Below are 18,525 nucleotides of genomic sequence, written 5' to 3' on the forward strand. Positions count from 1 at the left end.
ACAAGCACCCGTGTCTCGCCAAAGCTGACAAATAAACAGACGGACAAGCCGCACTGCACGTGTGAACAGGGGAATGAGCGAGCGAGCGGGGATAGGGCGCCTCCTGCGCTTAAAAGCTTACAGCACCTGGTATTCCCAGGCGGTCTCCCATCCAAGTACTAACCAGGCCCATCCCTGTTTAGCTTCCGAGATCAGACGAGATCAGGCGTGCTCAAGGGGGTGTGGCCGTAAGCGAGAGCAAGGCTCGCTGGCACCCTTCTTATAGAGAGGACAGCTCCGTCACCTCTTTTACGACGCTGCTTTTTTTCCCTTGCGTTTTTCTCTTCTTCCCACGTTCTCTCTCTTCACTGCCTTCGTCCCCGCTCTATTTCACTTCAGCCTTTCACTCTTGCTTCCTTCCAATGAGGACGGAGCTGCGGGAGAAAGGGCGCTATAGAGGATCGCTGTGGAGAGCTGCTGCTGTGCTTTGACATCTGAGCTCTGTGGAAAACGATCTCAATACAATTCTGAAAAACGCGACTCCCCGAACGCCAGCCGAACAAGTCTCCACAGCCGAAGCGCTGTGTCTCTTTTCAGCTGGCGATAAACCTTTCCTCGATCCTTTGCGGACTTGTAAAACTGTTCATGATCAGAATAAAAAACGCTCACGCTAATACACAAGCACCCGTGTCTCGCCAAAGCTGACAAATAAACAGACGGACAAGCCGCACTGCACGTGTGAACAGGGGAATGAGCGAGCGAGCGGGGATAGGGCGCCTCCTGCGCTTAAAAGCTTACAGCACCTGGTATTCCCAGGCGGTCTCCCATCCAAGTACTAACCAGGCCCATCCCTGTTTAGCTTCCGAGATCAGACGAGATCAGGCGTGCTCAAGGGGGTGTGGCCGTAAGCAAGAGCAAGGCTCGCTGGCACCCTTCTTATAGAGAGGACAGCTCCGTCACCTCTTTTACGACGCTGCTTTTTTTCCCTTGCGTTTTTCTCTTCTTCCCACGTTCTCTCTCTTCACTGCCTTCGTCCCCGCTCTATTTCACTTCAGCCTTTCACTCTTGCTTCCTTCCAATGAGGACGGAGCTGCGGGAGAAAGGGCGCTATAGAGGATCGCTGTGGAGAGCTGCTGCTGTGCTTTGACATCTGAGCTCTGTGGAAAACGATCTCAATACAATTCTGAAAAACGCGACTCCCCGAACGCCAGCCGAACAAGTCTCCACAGCCGAAGCGCTGTGTCTCTTTTCAGCTGGCGATAAACCTTTCCTCGATCCTTTGCGGACTTGTAAAACTGTTCATGATCAGAATAAAAAACGCTCACGCTAATACACAAGCACCCGTGTCTCGCCAAAGCTGACAAATAAACAGACGGACAAGCCGCACTGCACGTGTGAACAGGGGAATGAGCGAGCGAGCGGGGATAGGGCGCCTCCTGCGCTTAAAAGCTTACAGCACCTGGTATTCCCAGGCGGTCTCCCATCCAAGTACTAACCAGGCCCATCCCTGTTTAGCTTCCGAGATCAGACGAGATCAGGCGTGCTCAAGGGGGTGTGGCCGTAAGCGAGAGCAAGGCTCGCTGGCACCCTTCTTATAGAGAGGACAGCTCCGTCACCTCTTTTACGACGCTGCTTTTTTCTTGCTTCCTTCCAATGAGGACGGAGCTGCGGGAGAAAGGGCGCTATAGAGGATCGCTGTGGAGAGCTGCTGCTGTGCTTTGACATCTGAGCTCTGTGGAAAACGATCTCAATACAATTCTGAAAAACGCGACTCCCCGAACGCCAGCCGAACAAGTCTCCACAGCCGAAGCGCTGTGTCTCTTTTCAGCTGGCGATAAACCTTTCCTCGATCCTTTGCGGACTTGTAAAACTGTTCATGATCAGAATAAAAAACGCTCACGCTAATACACAAGCACCCGTGTCTCGCCAAAGCTGACAAATAAACAGACGGACAAGCCGCACTGCACGTGTGAACAGGGGAATGAGCGAGCGAGCGGGGATAGGGCGCCTCCTGCGCTTAAAAGCTTACAGCACCTGGTATTCCCAGGCGGTCTCCCATCCAAGTACTAACCAGGCCCATCCCTGTTTAGCTTCCGAGATCAGACGAGATCAGGCGTGCTCAAGGGGGTGTGGCCGTAAGCGAGAGCAAGGCTCGCTGGCACCCTTCTTATAGAGAGGACAGCTCCGTCACCTCTTTTACGACGCTGCTTTTTTCTTGCTTCCTTCCAATGAGGACGGAGCTGCGGGAGAAAGGGCGCTATAGAGGATCGCTGTGGAGAGCTGCTGCTGTGCTTTGACATCTGAGCTCTGTGGAAAACGATCTCAATACAATTCTGAAAAACGCGACTCCCCGAACGCCAGCCGAACAAGTCTCCACAGCCGAAGCGCTGTGTCTCTTTTCAGCTGGCGATAAACCTTTCCTCGATCCTTTGCGGACTTGTAAAACTGTTCATGATCAGAATAAAAAACGCTCACGCTAATACACAAGCACCCGTGTCTCGCCAAAGCTGACAAATAAACAGACGGACAAGCCGCACTGCACGTGTGAACAGGGGAATGAGCGAGCGAGCGGGGATAGGGCGCCTCCTGCGCTTAAAAGCTTACAGCACCTGGTATTCCCAGGCGGTCTCCCATCCAAGTACTAACCAGGCCCATCCCTGTTTAGCTTCCGAGATCAGACGAGATCAGGCGTGCTCAAGGGGGTGTGGCCGTAAGCGAGAGCAAGGCTCGCTGGCACCCTTCTTATAGAGAGGACAGCTCCGTCACCTCTTTTACGACGCTGCTTTTTTTCCCTTGCGTTTTTCTCTTCTTCCCACGTTCTCTCTCTTCACTGCCTTCGTCCCCGCTCTATTTCACTTCAGCCTTTCACTCTTGCTTCCTTCCAATGAGGACGGAGCTGCGGGAGAAAGGGCGCTATAGAGGATCGCTGTGGAGAGCTGCTGCTGTGCTTTGACATCTGAGCTCTGTGGAAAACGATCTCAATACAATTCTGAAAAACGCGACTCCCCGAACGCCAGCCGAACAAGTCTCCACAGCCGAAGCGCTGTGTCTCTTTTCAGCTGGCGATAAACCTTTCCTCGATCCTTTGCGGACTTGTAAAACTGTTCATGATCAGAATAAAAAACGCTCACGCTAATACACAAGCACCCGTGTCTCGCCAAAGCTGACAAATAAACAGACGGACAAGCCGCACTGCACGTGTGAACAGGGGAATGAGCGAGCGAGCGGGGATAGGGCGCCTCCTGCGCTTAAAAGCTTACAGCACCTGGTATTCCCAGGCGGTCTCCCATCCAAGTACTAACCAGGCCCATCCCTGTTTAGCTTCCGAGATCAGACGAGATCAGGCGTGCTCAAGGGGGTGTGGCCGTAAGCGAGAGCAAGGCTCGCTGGCACCCTTCTTATAGAGAGGACAGCTCCGTCACCTCTTTTACGACGCTGCTTTTTTTCCCTTGCGTTTTTCTCTTCTTCCCACGTTCTCTCTCTTCACTGCCTTCGTCCCCGCTCTGTTTCACTTCAGCCTTTCACTCTTGCTTCCTTCCAATGAGGACGGAGCTGCGGGAGAAAGGGCGCTATAGAGGATCGCTGTGGAGAGCTGCTGCTGTGCTTTGACATCTGAGCTCTGTGGAAAACGATCTCAATACAATTCTGAAAAACGCGACTCCCCGAACGCCAGCCGAACAAGTCTCCACAGCCGAAGCGCTGTGTCTCTTTTCAGCTGGCGATAAACCTTTCCTCGATCCTTTGCGGACTTGTAAAACTGTTCATGATCAGAATAAAAAACGCTCACGCTAATACACAAGCACCCGTGTCTCGCCAAAGCTGACAAATAAACAGACGGACAAGCCGCACTGCACGTGTGAACAGGGGAATGAGCGAGCGAGCGGGGATAGGGCGCCTCCTGCGCTTAAAAGCTTGCAGCACCTGGTATTCCCAGGCGGTCTCCCATCCAAGTACTAACCAGGCCCATCCCTGTTTAGCTTCCGAGATCAGACGAGATCAGGCGTGCTCAAGGGGGTGTGGCCGTAAGCGAGAGCAAGGCTCGCTGGCACCCTTCTTATAGAGAGGACAGCTCCGTCACCTCTTTTACGACGCTGCTTTTTTCTTGCTTCCTTCCAATGAGGACGGAGCTGCGGGAGAAAGGGCGCTATAGAGGATCGCTGTGGAGAGCTGCTGCTGTGCTTTGACATCTGAGCTCTGTGGAAAACGATCTCAATACAATTCTGAAAAACGCGACTCCCCGAACGCCAGCCGAACAAGTCTCCACAGCCGAAGCGCTGTGTCTCTTTTCAGCTGGCGATAAACCTTTCCTCGATCCTTTGCGGACTTGTAAAACTGTTCATGATCAGAATAAAAAACGCTCACGCTAATACACAAGCACCCGTGTCTCGCCAAAGCTGACAAATAAACAGACGGACAAGCCGCACTGCACGTGTGAACAGGGGAATGAGCGAGCGAGCGGGGATAGGGCGCCTCCTGCGCTTAAAAGCTTACAGCACCTGGTATTCCCAGGCGGTCTCCCATCCAAGTACTAACCAGGCCCATCCCTGTTTAGCTTCCGAGATCAGACGAGATCAGGCGTGCTCAAGGGGGTGTGGCCGTAAGCGAGAGCAAGGCTCGCTGGCACCCTTCTTATAGAGAGGACAGCTCCGTCACCTCTTTTACGACGCTGCTTTTTTTCCCTTGCGTTTTTCTCTTCTTCCCACGTTCTCTCTCTTCACTGCCTTCGTCCCCGCTCTATTTCACTTCAGCCTTTCACTCTTGCTTCCTTCCAATGAGGACGGAGCTGCGGGAGAAAGGGCGCTATAGAGGATCGCTGTGGAGAGCTGCTGCTGTGCTTTGACATCTGAGCTCTGTGGAAAACGATCTCAATACAATTCTGAAAAACGCGACTCCCCGAACGCCAGCCGAACAAGTCTCCACAGCCGAAGCGCTGTGTCTCTTTTCAGCTGGCGATAAACCTTTCCTCGATCCTTTGCGGACTTGTAAAACTGTTCATGATCAGAATAAAAAACGCTCACGCTAATACACAAGCACCCGTGTCTCGCCAAAGCTGACAAATAAACAGACGGACAAGCCGCACTGCACGTGTGAACAGGGGAATGAGCGAGCGAGCGGGGATAGGGCGCCTCCTGCGCTTAAAAGCTTACAGCACCTGGTATTCCCAGGCGGTCTCCCATCCAAGTACTAACCAGGCCCATCCCTGTTTAGCTTCCGAGATCAGACGAGATCAGGCGTGCTCAAAGGGGTGTGGCCGTAAGCGAGAGCAAGGCTCGCTGGCACCCTTCTTATAGAGAGGACAGCTCCGTCACCTCTTTTACGACGCTGCTTTTTTTCCCTTGCGTTTTTCTCTTCTTCCCACGTTCTCTCTCTTCACTGCCTTCGTCCCCGCTCTATTTCACTTCAGCCTTTCACTCTTGCTTCCTTCCAATGAGGACGGAGCTGCGGGAGAAAGGGCGCTATAGAGGATCGCTGTGGAGAGCTGCTGCTGTGCTTTGACATCTGAGCTCTGTGGAAAACGATCTCAATACAATTCTGAAAAACGCGACTCCCCGAACGCCAGCCGAACAAGTCTCCACAGCCGAAGCGCTGTGTCTCTTTTCAGCTGGCGATAAACCTTTCCTCGATCCTTTGCGGACTTGTAAAACTGTTCATGATCAGAATAAAAAACGCTCACGCTAATACACAAGCACCCGTGTCTCGCCAAAGCTGACAAATAAACAGACGGACAAGCCGCACTGCACGTGTGAACAGGGGAATGAGCGAGCGAGCGGGGATAGGGCGCCTCCTGCGCTTAAAAGCTTACAGCACCTGGTATTCCCAGGCGGTCTCCCATCCAAGTACTAACCAGGCCCATCCCTGTTTAGCTTCCGAGATCAGACGAGATCAGGCGTGCTCAAGGGGGTGTGGCCGTAAGCGAGAGCAAGGCTCGCTGGCACCCTTCTTATAGAGAGGACAGCTCCGTCACCTCTTTTACGACGCTGCTTTTTTTCCCTTGCGTTTTTCTCTTCTTCCCACGTTCTCTCTCTTCACTGCCTTCGTCCCCGCTCTATTTCACTTCAGCCTTTCACTCTTGCTTCCTTCCAATGAGGACGGAGCTGCGGGAGAAAGGGCGCTATAGAGGATCGCTGTGGAGAGCTGCTGCTGTGCTTTGACATCTGAGCTCTGTGGAAAACGATCTCAATACAATTCTGAAAAACGCGACTCCCCGAACGCCAGCCGAACAAGTCTCCACAGCCGAAGCGCTGTGTCTCTTTTCAGCTGGCGATAAACCTTTCCTCGATCCTTTGCGGACTTGTAAAACTGTTCATGATCAGAATAAAAAACGCTCACGCTAATACACAAGCACCCGTGTCTCGCCAAAGCTGACAAATAAACAGACGGACAAGCCGCACTGCACGTGTGAACAGGGGAATGAGCGAGCGAGCGGGGATAGGGCGCCTCCTGCGCTTAAAAGCTTACAGCACCTGGTATTCCCAGGCGGTCTCCCATCCAAGTACTAACCAGGCCCATCCCTGTTTAGCTTCCGAGATCAGACGAGATCAGGCGTGCTCAAGGGGGTGTGGCCGTAAGCGAGAGCAAGGCTCGCTGGCACCCTTCTTATAGAGAGGACAGCTCCGTCACCTCTTTTACGACGCTGCTTTTTTCTTGCTTCCTTCCAATGAGGACGGAGCTGCGGGAGAAAGGGCGCTATAGAGGATCGCTGTGGAGAGCTGCTGCTGTGCTTTGACATCTGAGCTCTGTGGAAAACGATCTCAATACAATTCTGAAAAACGCGACTCCCCGAACGCCAGCCGAACAAGTCTCCACAGCCGAAGCGCTGTGTCTCTTTTCAGCTGGCGATAAACCTTTCCTCGATCCTTTGCGGACTTGTAAAACTGTTCATGATCAGAATAAAAAACGCTCACGCTAATACACAAGCACCCGTGTCTCGCCAAAGCTGACAAATAAACAGACGGACAAGCCGCACTGCACGTGTGAACAGGGGAATGAGCGAGCGAGCGGGGATAGGGCGCCTCCTGCGCTTAAAAGCTTACAGCACCTGGTATTCCCAGGCGGTCTCCCATCCAAGTACTAACCAGGCCCATCCCTGTTTAGCTTCCGAGATCAGACGAGATCAGGCGTGCTCAAGGGGGTGTGGCCGTAAACGAGAGCAAGGCTCGCTGGCACCCTTCTTATAGAGAGGACAGCTCCGTCACCTCTTTTACGACGCTGCTTTTTTTCCCTTGCGTTTTTCTCTTCTTCCCACGTTCTCTCTCTTCACTGCCTTCGTCCCCGCTCTATTTCACTTCAGCCTTTCACTCTTGCTTCCTTCCAATGAGGACGGAGCTGCGGGAGAAAGGGCGCTATAGAGGATCGCTGTGGAGAGCTGCTGCTGTGCTTTGACATCTGAGCTCTGTGGAAAACGATCTCAATACAATTCTGAAAAACGCGACTCCCCGAACGCCAGCCGAACAAGTCTCCACAGCCGAAGCGCTGTGTCTCTTTTCAGCTGGCGATAAACCTTTCCTCGATCCTTTGCGGACTTGTAAAACTGTTCATGATCAGAATAAAAAACGCTCACGCTAATACACAAGCACCCGTGTCTCGCCAAAGCTGACAAATAAACAGACGGACAAGCCGCACTGCACGTGTGAACAGGGGAATGAGCGAGCGAGCGGGGATAGGGCGCCTCCTGCGCTTAAAAGCTTACAGCACCTGGTATTCCCAGGCGGTCTCCCATCCAAGTACTAACCAGGCCCATCCCTGTTTAGCTTCCGAGATCAGACGAGATCAGGCGTGCTCAAGGGGGTGTGGCCGTAAGCGAGAGCAAGGCTCGCTGGCACCCTTCTTATAGAGAGGACAGCTCCGTCACCTCTTTTACGACGCTGCTTTTTTTCCCTTGCGTTTTTCTCTTCTTCCCACGTTCTCTCTCTTCACTGCCTTCGTCCCCGCTCTATTTCACTTCAGCCTTTCACTCTTGCTTCCTTCCAATGAGGACGGAGCTGCGGGAGAAAGGGCGCTATAGAGGATCGCTGTGGAGAGCTGCTGCTGTGCTTTGACATCTGAGCTCTGTGGAAAACGATCTCAATACAATTCTGAAAAACGCGACTCCCCGAACGCCAGCCGAACAAGTCTCCACAGCCGAAGCGCTGTGTCTCTTTTCAGCTGGCGATAAACCTTTCCTCGATCCTTTGCGGACTTGTAAAACTGTTCATGATCAGAATAAAAAACGCTCACGCTAATACACAAGCACCCGTGTCTCGCCAAAGCTGACAAATAAACAGACGGACAAGCCGCACTGCACGTGTGAACAGGGGAATGAGCGAGCGAGCGGGGATAGGGCGCCTCCTGCGCTTAAAAGCTTACAGCACCTGGTATTCCCAGGCGGTCTCCCATCCAAGTACTAACCAGGCCCATCCCTGTTTAGCTTCCGAGATCAGACGAGATCAGGCGTGCTCAAGGGGGTGTGGCCGTAAGCAAGAGCAAGGCTCGCTGGCACCCTTCTTATAGAGAGGACAGCTCCGTCACCTCTTTTACGACGCTGCTTTTTTTCCCTTGCGTTTTTCTCTTCTTCCCACGTTCTCTCTCTTCACTGCCTTCGTCCCCGCTCTATTTCACTTCAGCCTTTCACTCTTGCTTCCTTCCAATGAGGACGGAGCTGCGGGAGAAAGGGCGCTATAGAGGATCGCTGTGAAGAGCTGCTGCTGTGCTTTGACATCTGAGCTCTGTGGAAAACGATCTCAATACAATTCTGAAAAACGCGACTCCCCGAACGCCAGCCGAACAAGTCTCCACAGCCGAAGCGCTGTGTCTCTTTTCAGCTGGCGATAAACCTTTCCTCGATCCTTTGCGGACTTGTAAAACTGTTCATGATCAGAATAAAAAACGCTCACGCTAATACACAAGCACCCGTGTCTCGCCAAAGCTGACAAATAAACAGACGGACAAGCCGCACTGCACGTGTGAACAGGGGAATGAGCGAGCGAGCGGGGATAGGGCGCCTCCTGCGCTTAAAAGCTTACAGCACCTGGTATTCCCAGGCGGTCTCCCATCCAAGTACTAACCAGGCCCATCCCTGTTTAGCTTCCGAGATCAGACGAGATCAGGCGTGCTCAAGGGGGTGTGGCCGTAAGCGAGAGCAAGGCTCGCTGGCACCCTTCTTATAGAGAGGACAGCTCCGTCACCTCTTTTACGACGCTGCTTTTTTCTTGCTTCCTTCCAATGAGGACGGAGCTGCGGGAGAAAGGGCGCTATAGAGGATCGCTGTGGAGAGCTGCTGCTGTGCTTTGACATCTGAGCTCTGTGGAAAACGATCTCAATACAATTCTGAAAAACGCGACTCCCCGAACGCCAGCCGAACAAGTCTCCACAGCCGAAGCGCTGTGTCTCTTTTCAGCTGGCGATAAACCTTTCCTCGATCCTTTGCGGACTTGTAAAACTGTTCATGATCAGAATAAAAAACGCTCACGCTAATACACAAGCACCCGTGTCTCGCCAAAGCTGACAAATAAACAGACGGACAAGCCGCACTGCACGTGTGAACAGGGGAATGAGCGAGCGAGCGGGGATAGGGCGCCTCCTGCGCTTAAAAGCTTACAGCACCTGGTATTCCCAGGCGGTCTCCCATCCAAGTACTAACCAGGCCCATCCCTGTTTAGCTTCCGAGATCAGACGAGATCAGGCGTGCTCAAGGGGGTGTGGCCGTAAGCGAGAGCAAGGCTCGCTGGCACCCTTCTTATAGAGAGGACAGCTCCGTCACCTCTTTTACGACGCTGCTTTTTTTCCCTTGCGTTTTTCTCTTCTTCCCACGTTCTCTCTCTTCACTGCCTTCGTCCCCGCTCTATTTCACTTCAGCCTTTCACTCTTGCTTCCTTCCAATGAGGACGGAGCTGCGGGAGAAAGGGCGCTATAGAGGATCGCTGTGGAGAGCTGCTGCTGTGCTTTGACATCTGAGCTCTGTGGAAAACGATCTCAATACAATTCTGAAAAACGCGACTCCCCGAACGCCAGCCGAACAAGTCTCCACAGCCGAAGCGCTGTGTCTCTTTTCAGCTGGCGATAAACCTTTCCTCGATCCTTTGCGGACTTGTAAAACTGTTCATGATCAGAATAAAAAACGCTCACGCTAATACACAAGCACCCGTGTCTCGCCAAAGCTGACAAATAAACAGACGGACAAGCCGCACTGCACGTGTGAACAGGGGAATGAGCGAGCGAGCGGGGATAGGGCGCCTCCTGCGCTTAAAAGCTTACAGCACCTGGTATTCCCAGGCGGTCTCCCATCCAAGTACTAACCAGGCCCATCCCTGTTTAGCTTCCGAGATCAGACGAGATCAGGCGTGCTCAAGGGGGTGCGGCCGTAAGCGAGAGCAAGGCTCGCTGGCACCCTTCTTATAGAGAGGACAGCTCCGTCACCTCTTTTACGACGCTGCTTTTTTTCCCTTGCGTTTTTCTCTTCTTCCCACGTTCTCTCTCTTCACTGCCTTCGTCCCCGCTCTGTTTCACTTCAGCCTTTCACTCTTGCTTCCTTCCAATGAGGACGGAGCTGCGGGAGAAAGGGCGCTATAGAGGATCGCTGTGGAGAGCTGCTGCTGTGCTTTGACATCTGAGCTCTGTGGAAAACGATCTCAATACAATTCTGAAAAACGCGACTCCCCGAACGCCAGCCGAACAAGTCTCCACAGCCGAAGCGCTGTGTCTCTTTTCAGCTGGCGATAAACCTTTCCTCGATCCTTTGCGGACTTGTAAAACTGTTCATGATCAGAATAAAAAACGCTCACGCTAATACACAAGCACCCGTGTCTCGCCAAAGCTGACAAATAAACAGACGGACAAGCCGCACTGCACGTGTGAACAGGGGAATGAGCGAGCGAGCGGGGATAGGGCGCCTCCTGCGCTTAAAAGCTTACAGCACCTGGTATTCCCAGGCGGTCTCCCATCCAAGTACTAACCAGGCCCAACCCTGTTTAGCTTCCGAGATCAGACGAGATCAGGCGTGCTCAAGGGGGTGTGGCCGTAAGCGAGAGCAAGGCTCGCTGGCACCCTTCTTATAGAGAGGACAGCTCCGTCACCTCTTTTACGACGCTGCTTTTTTCTTGCTTCCTTCCAATGAGGACGGAGCTGCGGGAGAAAGGGCGCTATAGAGGATCGCTGTGGAGAGCTGCTGCTGTGCTTTGACATCTGAGCTCTGTGGAAAACGATCTCAATACAATTCTGAAAAACGCGACTCCCCGAACGCCAGCCGAACAAGTCTCCACAGCCGAAGCGCTGTGTCTCTTTTCAGCTGGCGATAAACCTTTCCTCGATCCTTTGCGGACTTGTAAAACTGTTCATGATCAGAATAAAAAACGCTCACGCTAATACACAAGCACCCGTGTCTCGCCAAAGCTGACAAATAAACAGACGGACAAGCCGCACTGCACGTGTGAACAGGGGAATGAGCGAGCGAGCGGGGATAGGGCGCCTCCTGCGCTTAAAAGCTTACAGCACCTGGTATTCCCAGGCGGTCTCCCATCCAAGTACTAACCAGGCCCATCCCTGTTTAGCTTCCGAGATCAGACGAGATCAGGCGTGCTCAAGGGGGTGTGGCCGTAAGCGAGAGCAAGGCTCGCTGGCACCCTTCTTATAGAGAGGACAGCTCCGTCACCTCTTTTACGACGCTGCTTTTTTCTTGCTTCCTTCCAATGAGGACGGAGCTGCGGGAGAAAGGGCGCTATAGAGGATCGCTGTGGAGAGCTGCTGCTGTGCTTTGACATCTGAGCTCTGTGGAAAACGATCTCAATACAATTCTGAAAAACGCGACTCCCCGAACGCCAGCCGAACAAGTCTCCACAGCCGAAGCGCTGTGTCTCTTTTCAGCTGGCGATAAACCTTTCCTCGATCCTTTGCGGACTTGTAAAACTGTTCATGATCAGAATAAAAAACGCTCACGCTAATACACAAGCACCCGTGTCTCGCCAAAGCTGACAAATAAACAGACGGACAAGCCGCACTGCACGTGTGAACAGGGGAATGAGCGAGCGAGCGGGGATAGGGCGCCTCCTGCGCTTAAAAGCTTACAGCACCTGGTATTCCCAGGCGGTCTCCCATCCAAGTACTAACCAGGCCCATCCCTGTTTAGCTTCCGAGATCAGACGAGATCAGGCGTGCTCAAGGGGGTGTGGCCGTAAGCGAGAGCAAGGCTCGCTGGCACCCTTCTTATAGAGAGGACAGCTCCGTCACCTCTTTTACGACGCTGCTTTTTTTCCCTTGCGTTTTTCTCTTCTTCCCACGTTCTCTCTCTTCACTGCCTTCGTCCCCGCTCTATTTCACTTCAGCCTTTCACTCTTGCTTCCTTCCAATGAGGACGGAGCTGCGGGAGAAAGGGCGCTATAGAGGATCGCTGTGGAGAGCTGCTGCTGTGCTTTGACATCTGAGCTCTGTGGAAAACGATCTCAATACAATTCTGAAAAACGCGACTCCCCGAACGCCAGCCGAACAAGTCTCCACAGCCGAAGCGCTGTGTCTCTTTTCAGCTGGCGATAAACCTTTCCTCGATCCTTTGCGGACTTGTAAAACTGTTCATGATCAGAATAAAAAACGCTCACGCTAATACACAAGCACCCGTGTCTCGCCAAAGCTGACAAATAAACAGACGGACAAGCCGCACTGCACGTGTGAACAGGGGAATGAGCGAGCGAGCGGGGATAGGGCGCCTCCTGCGCTTAAAAGCTTACAGCACCTGGTATTCCCAGGCGGTCTCCCATCCAAGTACTAACCAGGCCCATCCCTGTTTAGCTTCCGAGATCAGACGAGATCAGGCGTGCTCAAGGGGGTGTGGCCGTAAGCGAGAGCAAGGCTCGCTGGCACCCTTCTTATAGAGAGGACAGCTCCGTCACCTCTTTTACGACGCTGCTTTTTTTCCCTTGCGTTTTTCTCTTCTTCCCACGTTCTCTCTCTTCACTGCCTTCGTCCCCGCTCTATTTCACTTCAGCCTTTCACTCTTGCTTCCTTCCAATGAGGACGGAGCTGCGGGAGAAAGGGCGCTATAGAGGATCGCTGTGGAGAGCTGCTGCTGTGCTTTGACATCTGAGCTCTGTGGAAAACGATCTCAATACAATTCTGAAAAACGCGACTCCCCGAACGCCAGCCGAACAAGTCTCCACAGCCGAAGCGCTGTGTCTCTTTTCAGCTGGCGATAAACCTTTCCTCGATCCTTTGCGGACTTGTAAAACTGTTCATGATCAGAATAAAAAACGCTCACGCTAATACACAAGCACCCGTGTCTCGCCAAAGCTGACAAATAAACAGACGGACAAGCCGCACTGCACGTGTGAACAGGGGAATGAGCGAGCGAGCGGGGATAGGGCGCCTCCTGCGCTTAAAAGCTTACAGCACCTGGTATTCCCAGGCGGTCTCCCATCCAAGTACTAACCAGGCCCATCCCTGTTTAGCTTCCGAGATCAGACGAGATCAGGCGTGCTCAAGGGGGTGTGGCCGTAAGCAAGAGCAAGGCTCGCTGGCACCCTTCTTATAGAGAGGACAGCTCCGTCACCTCTTTTACGACGCTGCTTTTTTTCCCTTGCGTTTTTCTCTTCTTCCCACGTTCTCTCTCTTCACTGCCTTCGTCCCCGCTCTATTTCACTTCAGCCTTTCACTCTTGCTTCCTTCCAATGAGGACGGAGCTGCGGGAGAAAGGGCGCTATAGAGGATCGCTGTGGAGAGCTGCTGCTGTGCTTTGACATCTGAGCTCTGTGGAAAACGATCTCAATACAATTCTGAAAAACGCGACTCCCCGAACGCCAGCCGAACAAGTCTCCACAGCCGAAGCGCTGTGTCTCTTTTCAGCTGGCGATAAACCTTTCCTCGATCCTTTGCGGACTTGTAAAACTGTTCATGATCAGAATAAAAAACGCTCACGCTAATACACAAGCACCCGTGTCTCGCCAAAGCTGACAAATAAACAGACGGACAAGCCGCACTGCACGTGTGAACAGGGGAATGAGCGAGCGAGCGGGGATAGGGCGCCTCCTGCGCTTAAAAGCTTACAGCACCTGGTATTCCCAGGCGGTCTCCCATCCAAGTACTAACCAGGCCCATCCCTGTTTAGCTTCCGAGATCAGACGAGATCAGGCGTGCTCAAGGGGGTGTGGCCGTAAGCGAGAGCAAGGCTCGCTGGCACCCTTCTTATAGAGAGGACAGCTCCGTCACCTCTTTTACGACGCTGCTTTTTTCTTGCTTCCTTCCAATGAGGACGGAGCTGCGGGAGAAAGGGCGCTATAGAGGATCGCTGTGGAGAGCTGCTGCTGTGCTTTGACATCTGAGCTCTGTGGAAAACGATCTCAATACAATTCTGAAAAACGCGACTCCCCGAACGCCAGCCGAACAAGTCTCCACAGCCGAAGCGCTGTGTCTCTTTTCAGCTGGCGATAAACCTTTCCTCGATCCTTTGCGGACTTGTAAAACTGTTCATGATCAGAATAAAAAACGCTCACGCTAATACACAAGCACCCGTGTCTCGCCAAAGCTGACAAATAAACAGACGGACAAGCCGCACTGCACGTGTGAACAGGGGAATGAGCGAGCGAGCGGGGATAGGGCGCCTCCTGCGCTTAAAAGCTTACAGCACCTGGTATTCCCAGGCGGTCTCCCATCCAAGTACTAACCAGGCCCATCCCTGTTTAGCTTCCGAGATCAGACGAGATCAGGCGTGCTCAAGGGGGTGTGGCCGTAAGCGAGAGCAAGGCTCGCTGGCACCCTTCTTATAGAGAGGACAGCTCCGTCACCTCTTTTACGACGCTGCTTTTTTCTTGCTTCCTTCCAATGAGGACGGAGCTGCGGGAGAAAGGGCGCTATAGAGGATCGCTGTGGAGAGCTGCTGCTGTGCTTTGACATCTGAGCTCTGTGGAAAACGATCTCAATACAATTCTGAAAAACGCGACTCCCCGAACGCCAGCCGAACAAGTCTCCACAGCCGAAGCGCTGTGTCTCTTTTCAGCTGGCGATAAACCTTTCCTCGATCCTTTGCGGACTTGTAAAACTGTTCATGATCAGAATAAAAAACGCTCACGCTAATACACAAGCACCCGTGTCTCGCCAAAGCTGACAAATAAACAGACGGACAAGCCGCACTGCACGTGTGAACAGGGGAATGAGCGAGCGAGCGGGGATAGGGCGCCTCCTGCGCTTAAAAGCTTACAGCACCTGGTATTCCCAGGCGGTCTCCCATCCAAGTACTAACCAGGCCCATCCCTGTTTAGCTTCCGAGATCAGACGAGATCAGGCGTGCTCAAGGGGGTGTGGCCGTAAGCGAGAGCAAGGCTCGCTGGCACCCTTCTTATAGAGAGGACAGCTCCGTCACCTCTTTTACGACGCTGCTTTTTTTCCCTTGCGTTTTTCTCTTCTTCCCACGTTCTCTCTCTTCACTGCCTTCGTCCCCGCTCTATTTCACTTCAGCCTTTCACTCTTGCTTCCTTCCAATGAGGACGGAGCTGCGGGAGAAAGGGCGCTATAGAGGATCGCTGTGGAGAGCTGCTGCTGTGCTTTGACATCTGAGCTCTGTGGAAAACGATCTCAATACAATTCTGAAAAACGCGACTCCCCGAACGCCAGCCGAACAAGTCTCCACAGCCGAAGCGCTGTGTCTCTTTTCAGCTGGCGATAAACCTTTCCTCGATCCTTTGCGGACTTGTAAAACTGTTCATGATCAGAATAAAAAACGCTCACGCTAATACACAAGCACCCGTGTCTCGCCAAAGCTGACAAATAAACAGACGGACAAGCCGCACTGCACGTGTGAACAGGGGAATGAGCGAGCGAGCGGGGATAGGGCGCCTCCTGCGCTTAAAAGCTTACAGCACCTGGTATTCCCAGGCGGTCTCCCATCCAAGTACTAACCAGGCCCATCCCTGTTTAGCTTCCGAGATCAGACGAGATCAGGCGTGCTCAAGGGGGTGTGGCCGTAAGCGAGAGCAAGGCTCGCTGGCACCCTTCTTATAGAGAGGACAGCTCCGTCACCTCTTTTACGACGCTGCTTTTTTTCCCTTGCGTTTTTCTCTTCTTCCCACGTTCTCTCTCTTCACTGCCTTCGTCCCCGCTCTATTTCACTTCAGCCTTTCACTCTTGCTTCCTTCCAATGAGGACGGAGCTGCGGGAGAAAGGGCGCTATAGAGGATCGCTGTGGAGAGCTGCTGCTGTGCTTTGACATCTGAGCTCTGTGGAAAACGATCTCAATACAATTCTGAAAAACGCGACTCCCCGAACGCCAGCCGAACAAGTCTCCACAGCCGAAGCGCTGTGTCTCTTTTCAGCTGGCGATAAACCTTTCCTCGATCCTTTGCGGACTTGTAAAACTGTTCATGATCAGAATAAAAACCGCTCACGCTAATACACAAGCACCCGTGTCTCGCCAAAGCTGACAAATAAACAGACGGACAAGCCGCACTGCACGTGTGAACAGGGGAATGAGCGAGCGAGCGGGGATAGGGCGCCTCCTGCGCTTAAAAGCTTACAGCACCTGGTATTCCCAGGCGGTCTCCCATCCAAGTACTAACCAGGCCCATCCCTGTTTAGCTTCCGAGATCAGACGAGATCAGGCGTGCTCAAGGGGGTGTGGCCGTAAGCGAGAGCAAGGCTCGCTGGCACCCTTCTTATAGAGAGGACAGCTCCGTCACCTCTTTTACGACGCTGCTTTTTTCTTGCTTCCTTCCAATGAGGACGGAGCTGCGGGAGAAAGGGCGCTATAGAGGATCGCTGTGGAGAGCTGCTGCTGTGCTTTGACATCTGAGCTCTGTGGAAAACGATCTCAATACAATTCTGAAAAACGCGACTCCCCGAACGCCAGCCGAACAAGTCTCCACAGCCGAAGCGCTGTGTCTCTTTTCAGCTGGCGATAAACCTTTCCTCGATCCTTTGCGGACTTGTAAAACTGTTCATGATCAGAATAAAAAACGCTCACGCTAATACACAAGCACCCGTGTCTCGCCAAAGCTGACAAATAAACAGACGGACAAGCCGCACTGCACGTGTGAACAGGGGAATGAGCGAGCGAGCGGGGATAGGGCGCCTCCTGCGCTTAAAAGCTTACAGCACCTGGTATTCCCAGGCGGTCTCCCATCCAAGTACTAACCAGGCCCATCCCTGTTTAGCTTCCGAGACCAGACGAGATCAGGCGTGCTCAAGGGGGTGTGGCCGTAAGCGAGAGCAAGGCTCGCTGGCACCCTTCTTATAGAGAGGACAGCTCCGTCACCTCTTTTACGACGCTGCTTTTTTCTTGCTTCCTTCCAATGAGGACGGAGCTGCGGGAGAAAGGGCGCTATAGAGGATCGCTGTGGAGAGCTGCTGCTGTGCTTTGACATCTGAGCTCTGTGGAAAACGATCTCAATACAATTCTGAAAAACGCGACTCCCCGAACGCCAGCCGAACAAGTCTCCACAGCCGAAGCGCTGTGTCTCTTTTCAGCTGGCGATAAACCTTTCCTCGATCCTTTGCGGACTTGTAAAACTGTTCATGATCAGAATAAAAAACGCTCACGCTAATACACAAGCACCCGTGTCTCGCCAAAGCTGACAAATAAACAGACGGACAAGCAGCACTGCACGTGTGAACAGGGGAATGAGCGAGCGAGCGGGGATAGGGCGCCTCCTGCGCTTAAAAGCTTACAGCACCTGGTATTCCCAGGCGGTCTCCCATCCAAGTACTAACCAGGCCCATCCCTGTTTAGCTTCCGAGATCAGACGAGATCAGGCGTGCTCAAGGGGGTGTGGCCGTAAGCGAGAGCAAGGCTCGCTGGCACCCTTCTTATAGAGAGGACAGCTCCGTCACCTCTTTTACGACGCTGCTTTTTTTCCCTTGCGTTTTTCTCTTCTTCCCACGTTCTCTCTCTTCACTGCCTTCGTCCCCGCTCTATTTCACTTCAGCCTTTCACTCTTGCTTCCTTCCAATGAGGACGGAGCTGCGGGAGAAAGGGCGCTATAGAGGATCGCTGTGGAGAGCTGCTGCTGTGCTTTGACATCTGAGCTCTGTGGAAAACGATCTCAATACAATTCTGAAAAACGCGACTCCCCGAACGCCAGCCGAACAAGTCTCCACAGCCGAAGCGCTGTGTCTCTTTTCAGCTGGCGATAAACCTTTCCTCGATCCTTTGCGGACTTGTAAAACTGTTCATGATCAGAATAAAAAACGCTCACGCTAATACACAAGCACCCGTGTCTCGCCAAAGCTGACAAATAAACAGACGGACAAGCCGCACTGCACGTGTGAACAGGGGAATGAGCGAGCGAGCGGGGATAGGGCGCCTCCTGCGCTTAAAAGCTTACAGCACCTGGTATTCCCAGGCGGTCTCCCATCCAAGTACTAACCAGGCCCATCCCTGTTTAGCTTCCGAGATCAGACGAGATCAGGCGTGCTCAAGGGGGTGTGGCCGTAAGCGAGAGCAAGGCTCGCTGGCACCCTTCTTATAGAGAGGACAGCTCCGTCACCTCTTTTACGACGCTGCTTTTTTTCCCTTGCGTTTTTCTCTTCTTCCCACGTTCTCTCTCTTCACTGCCTTCGTCCCCGCTCTATTTCACTTCAGCCTTTCACTCTTGC

The 18,525-nt window shown here is 52.9% G+C and overlaps 1 protein-coding gene, 27 non-coding genes and 3 pseudogenes across 28 annotated transcripts in view; all 31 read right to left on the reverse strand.

Annotated features, from left to right (window-relative positions):
- Window positions 1-18,525, reverse strand: part of LOC148826073 (uncharacterized) — a 588,722-nt gene that overhangs the window by 278,489 nt on the left and 291,708 nt on the right. The window lies entirely within an intron of this gene.
- LOC148826161 (5S ribosomal RNA) lies at window positions 115-233 on the reverse strand. Its single transcript, XR_016093447.1, has one exon. It is a non-coding gene; the product is annotated as a 5S ribosomal RNA (ribosomal RNA).
- On the reverse strand, window positions 771-889 carry LOC148826162 (5S ribosomal RNA). The gene has a single exon (XR_016093448.1). It is a non-coding gene; the product is annotated as a 5S ribosomal RNA (ribosomal RNA).
- LOC148826163 (5S ribosomal RNA) lies at window positions 1,427-1,545 on the reverse strand. Its single transcript, XR_016093450.1, has one exon. It is a non-coding gene; the product is annotated as a 5S ribosomal RNA (ribosomal RNA).
- On the reverse strand, window positions 2,002-2,120 carry LOC148826164 (5S ribosomal RNA). Its single transcript, XR_016093451.1, has one exon. It is a non-coding gene; the product is annotated as a 5S ribosomal RNA (ribosomal RNA).
- LOC148826165 (5S ribosomal RNA) lies at window positions 2,577-2,695 on the reverse strand. Its single transcript, XR_016093452.1, has one exon. It is a non-coding gene; the product is annotated as a 5S ribosomal RNA (ribosomal RNA).
- LOC148826166 (5S ribosomal RNA) lies at window positions 3,233-3,351 on the reverse strand. Its single transcript, XR_016093453.1, has one exon. It is a non-coding gene; the product is annotated as a 5S ribosomal RNA (ribosomal RNA).
- LOC148826167 (5S ribosomal RNA) lies at window positions 3,889-4,007 on the reverse strand (annotated as a pseudogene).
- LOC148826168 (5S ribosomal RNA) lies at window positions 4,464-4,582 on the reverse strand. Its single transcript, XR_016093455.1, has one exon. It is a non-coding gene; the product is annotated as a 5S ribosomal RNA (ribosomal RNA).
- LOC148826169 (5S ribosomal RNA) lies at window positions 5,120-5,238 on the reverse strand. The gene has a single exon (XR_016092907.1). It is a non-coding gene; the product is annotated as a 5S ribosomal RNA (ribosomal RNA).
- Window positions 5,776-5,894, reverse strand: LOC148826170 (5S ribosomal RNA). Its single transcript, XR_016093457.1, has one exon. It is a non-coding gene; the product is annotated as a 5S ribosomal RNA (ribosomal RNA).
- Window positions 6,432-6,550, reverse strand: LOC148826171 (5S ribosomal RNA). Its single transcript, XR_016093458.1, has one exon. It is a non-coding gene; the product is annotated as a 5S ribosomal RNA (ribosomal RNA).
- LOC148826172 (5S ribosomal RNA) lies at window positions 7,007-7,125 on the reverse strand. Its single transcript, XR_016092882.1, has one exon. It is a non-coding gene; the product is annotated as a 5S ribosomal RNA (ribosomal RNA).
- Window positions 7,663-7,781, reverse strand: LOC148826173 (5S ribosomal RNA). Its single transcript, XR_016093459.1, has one exon. It is a non-coding gene; the product is annotated as a 5S ribosomal RNA (ribosomal RNA).
- Window positions 8,319-8,437, reverse strand: LOC148826174 (5S ribosomal RNA). Its single transcript, XR_016093460.1, has one exon. It is a non-coding gene; the product is annotated as a 5S ribosomal RNA (ribosomal RNA).
- LOC148826175 (5S ribosomal RNA) lies at window positions 8,975-9,093 on the reverse strand. Its single transcript, XR_016093461.1, has one exon. It is a non-coding gene; the product is annotated as a 5S ribosomal RNA (ribosomal RNA).
- On the reverse strand, window positions 9,550-9,668 carry LOC148826176 (5S ribosomal RNA). The gene has a single exon (XR_016093463.1). It is a non-coding gene; the product is annotated as a 5S ribosomal RNA (ribosomal RNA).
- Window positions 10,206-10,324, reverse strand: LOC148826177 (5S ribosomal RNA; annotated as a pseudogene).
- Window positions 10,862-10,980, reverse strand: LOC148826178 (5S ribosomal RNA). The gene has a single exon (XR_016093131.1). It is a non-coding gene; the product is annotated as a 5S ribosomal RNA (ribosomal RNA).
- LOC148826179 (5S ribosomal RNA) lies at window positions 11,437-11,555 on the reverse strand. Its single transcript, XR_016093464.1, has one exon. It is a non-coding gene; the product is annotated as a 5S ribosomal RNA (ribosomal RNA).
- LOC148826180 (5S ribosomal RNA) lies at window positions 12,012-12,130 on the reverse strand. Its single transcript, XR_016093466.1, has one exon. It is a non-coding gene; the product is annotated as a 5S ribosomal RNA (ribosomal RNA).
- LOC148826181 (5S ribosomal RNA) lies at window positions 12,668-12,786 on the reverse strand. Its single transcript, XR_016093467.1, has one exon. It is a non-coding gene; the product is annotated as a 5S ribosomal RNA (ribosomal RNA).
- On the reverse strand, window positions 13,324-13,442 carry LOC148826182 (5S ribosomal RNA). The gene has a single exon (XR_016093468.1). It is a non-coding gene; the product is annotated as a 5S ribosomal RNA (ribosomal RNA).
- On the reverse strand, window positions 13,980-14,098 carry LOC148826183 (5S ribosomal RNA). The gene has a single exon (XR_016093469.1). It is a non-coding gene; the product is annotated as a 5S ribosomal RNA (ribosomal RNA).
- On the reverse strand, window positions 14,555-14,673 carry LOC148826184 (5S ribosomal RNA). The gene has a single exon (XR_016093470.1). It is a non-coding gene; the product is annotated as a 5S ribosomal RNA (ribosomal RNA).
- LOC148826185 (5S ribosomal RNA) lies at window positions 15,130-15,248 on the reverse strand. The gene has a single exon (XR_016093471.1). It is a non-coding gene; the product is annotated as a 5S ribosomal RNA (ribosomal RNA).
- On the reverse strand, window positions 15,786-15,904 carry LOC148826186 (5S ribosomal RNA). Its single transcript, XR_016093472.1, has one exon. It is a non-coding gene; the product is annotated as a 5S ribosomal RNA (ribosomal RNA).
- On the reverse strand, window positions 16,442-16,560 carry LOC148826187 (5S ribosomal RNA). Its single transcript, XR_016093473.1, has one exon. It is a non-coding gene; the product is annotated as a 5S ribosomal RNA (ribosomal RNA).
- LOC148826188 (5S ribosomal RNA) lies at window positions 17,017-17,135 on the reverse strand (annotated as a pseudogene).
- On the reverse strand, window positions 17,592-17,710 carry LOC148826189 (5S ribosomal RNA). The gene has a single exon (XR_016093475.1). It is a non-coding gene; the product is annotated as a 5S ribosomal RNA (ribosomal RNA).
- Window positions 18,248-18,366, reverse strand: LOC148826190 (5S ribosomal RNA). Its single transcript, XR_016093477.1, has one exon. It is a non-coding gene; the product is annotated as a 5S ribosomal RNA (ribosomal RNA).

This window comes from Atractosteus spatula, chromosome 10 (assembly GCF_055471065.1).
Source record: "Atractosteus spatula isolate fAtrSpa1 chromosome 10, fAtrSpa1.hap1, whole genome shotgun sequence".
In the NCBI taxonomy this organism is placed as follows: domain Eukaryota; kingdom Metazoa; phylum Chordata; class Actinopteri; order Semionotiformes; family Lepisosteidae; genus Atractosteus; species Atractosteus spatula.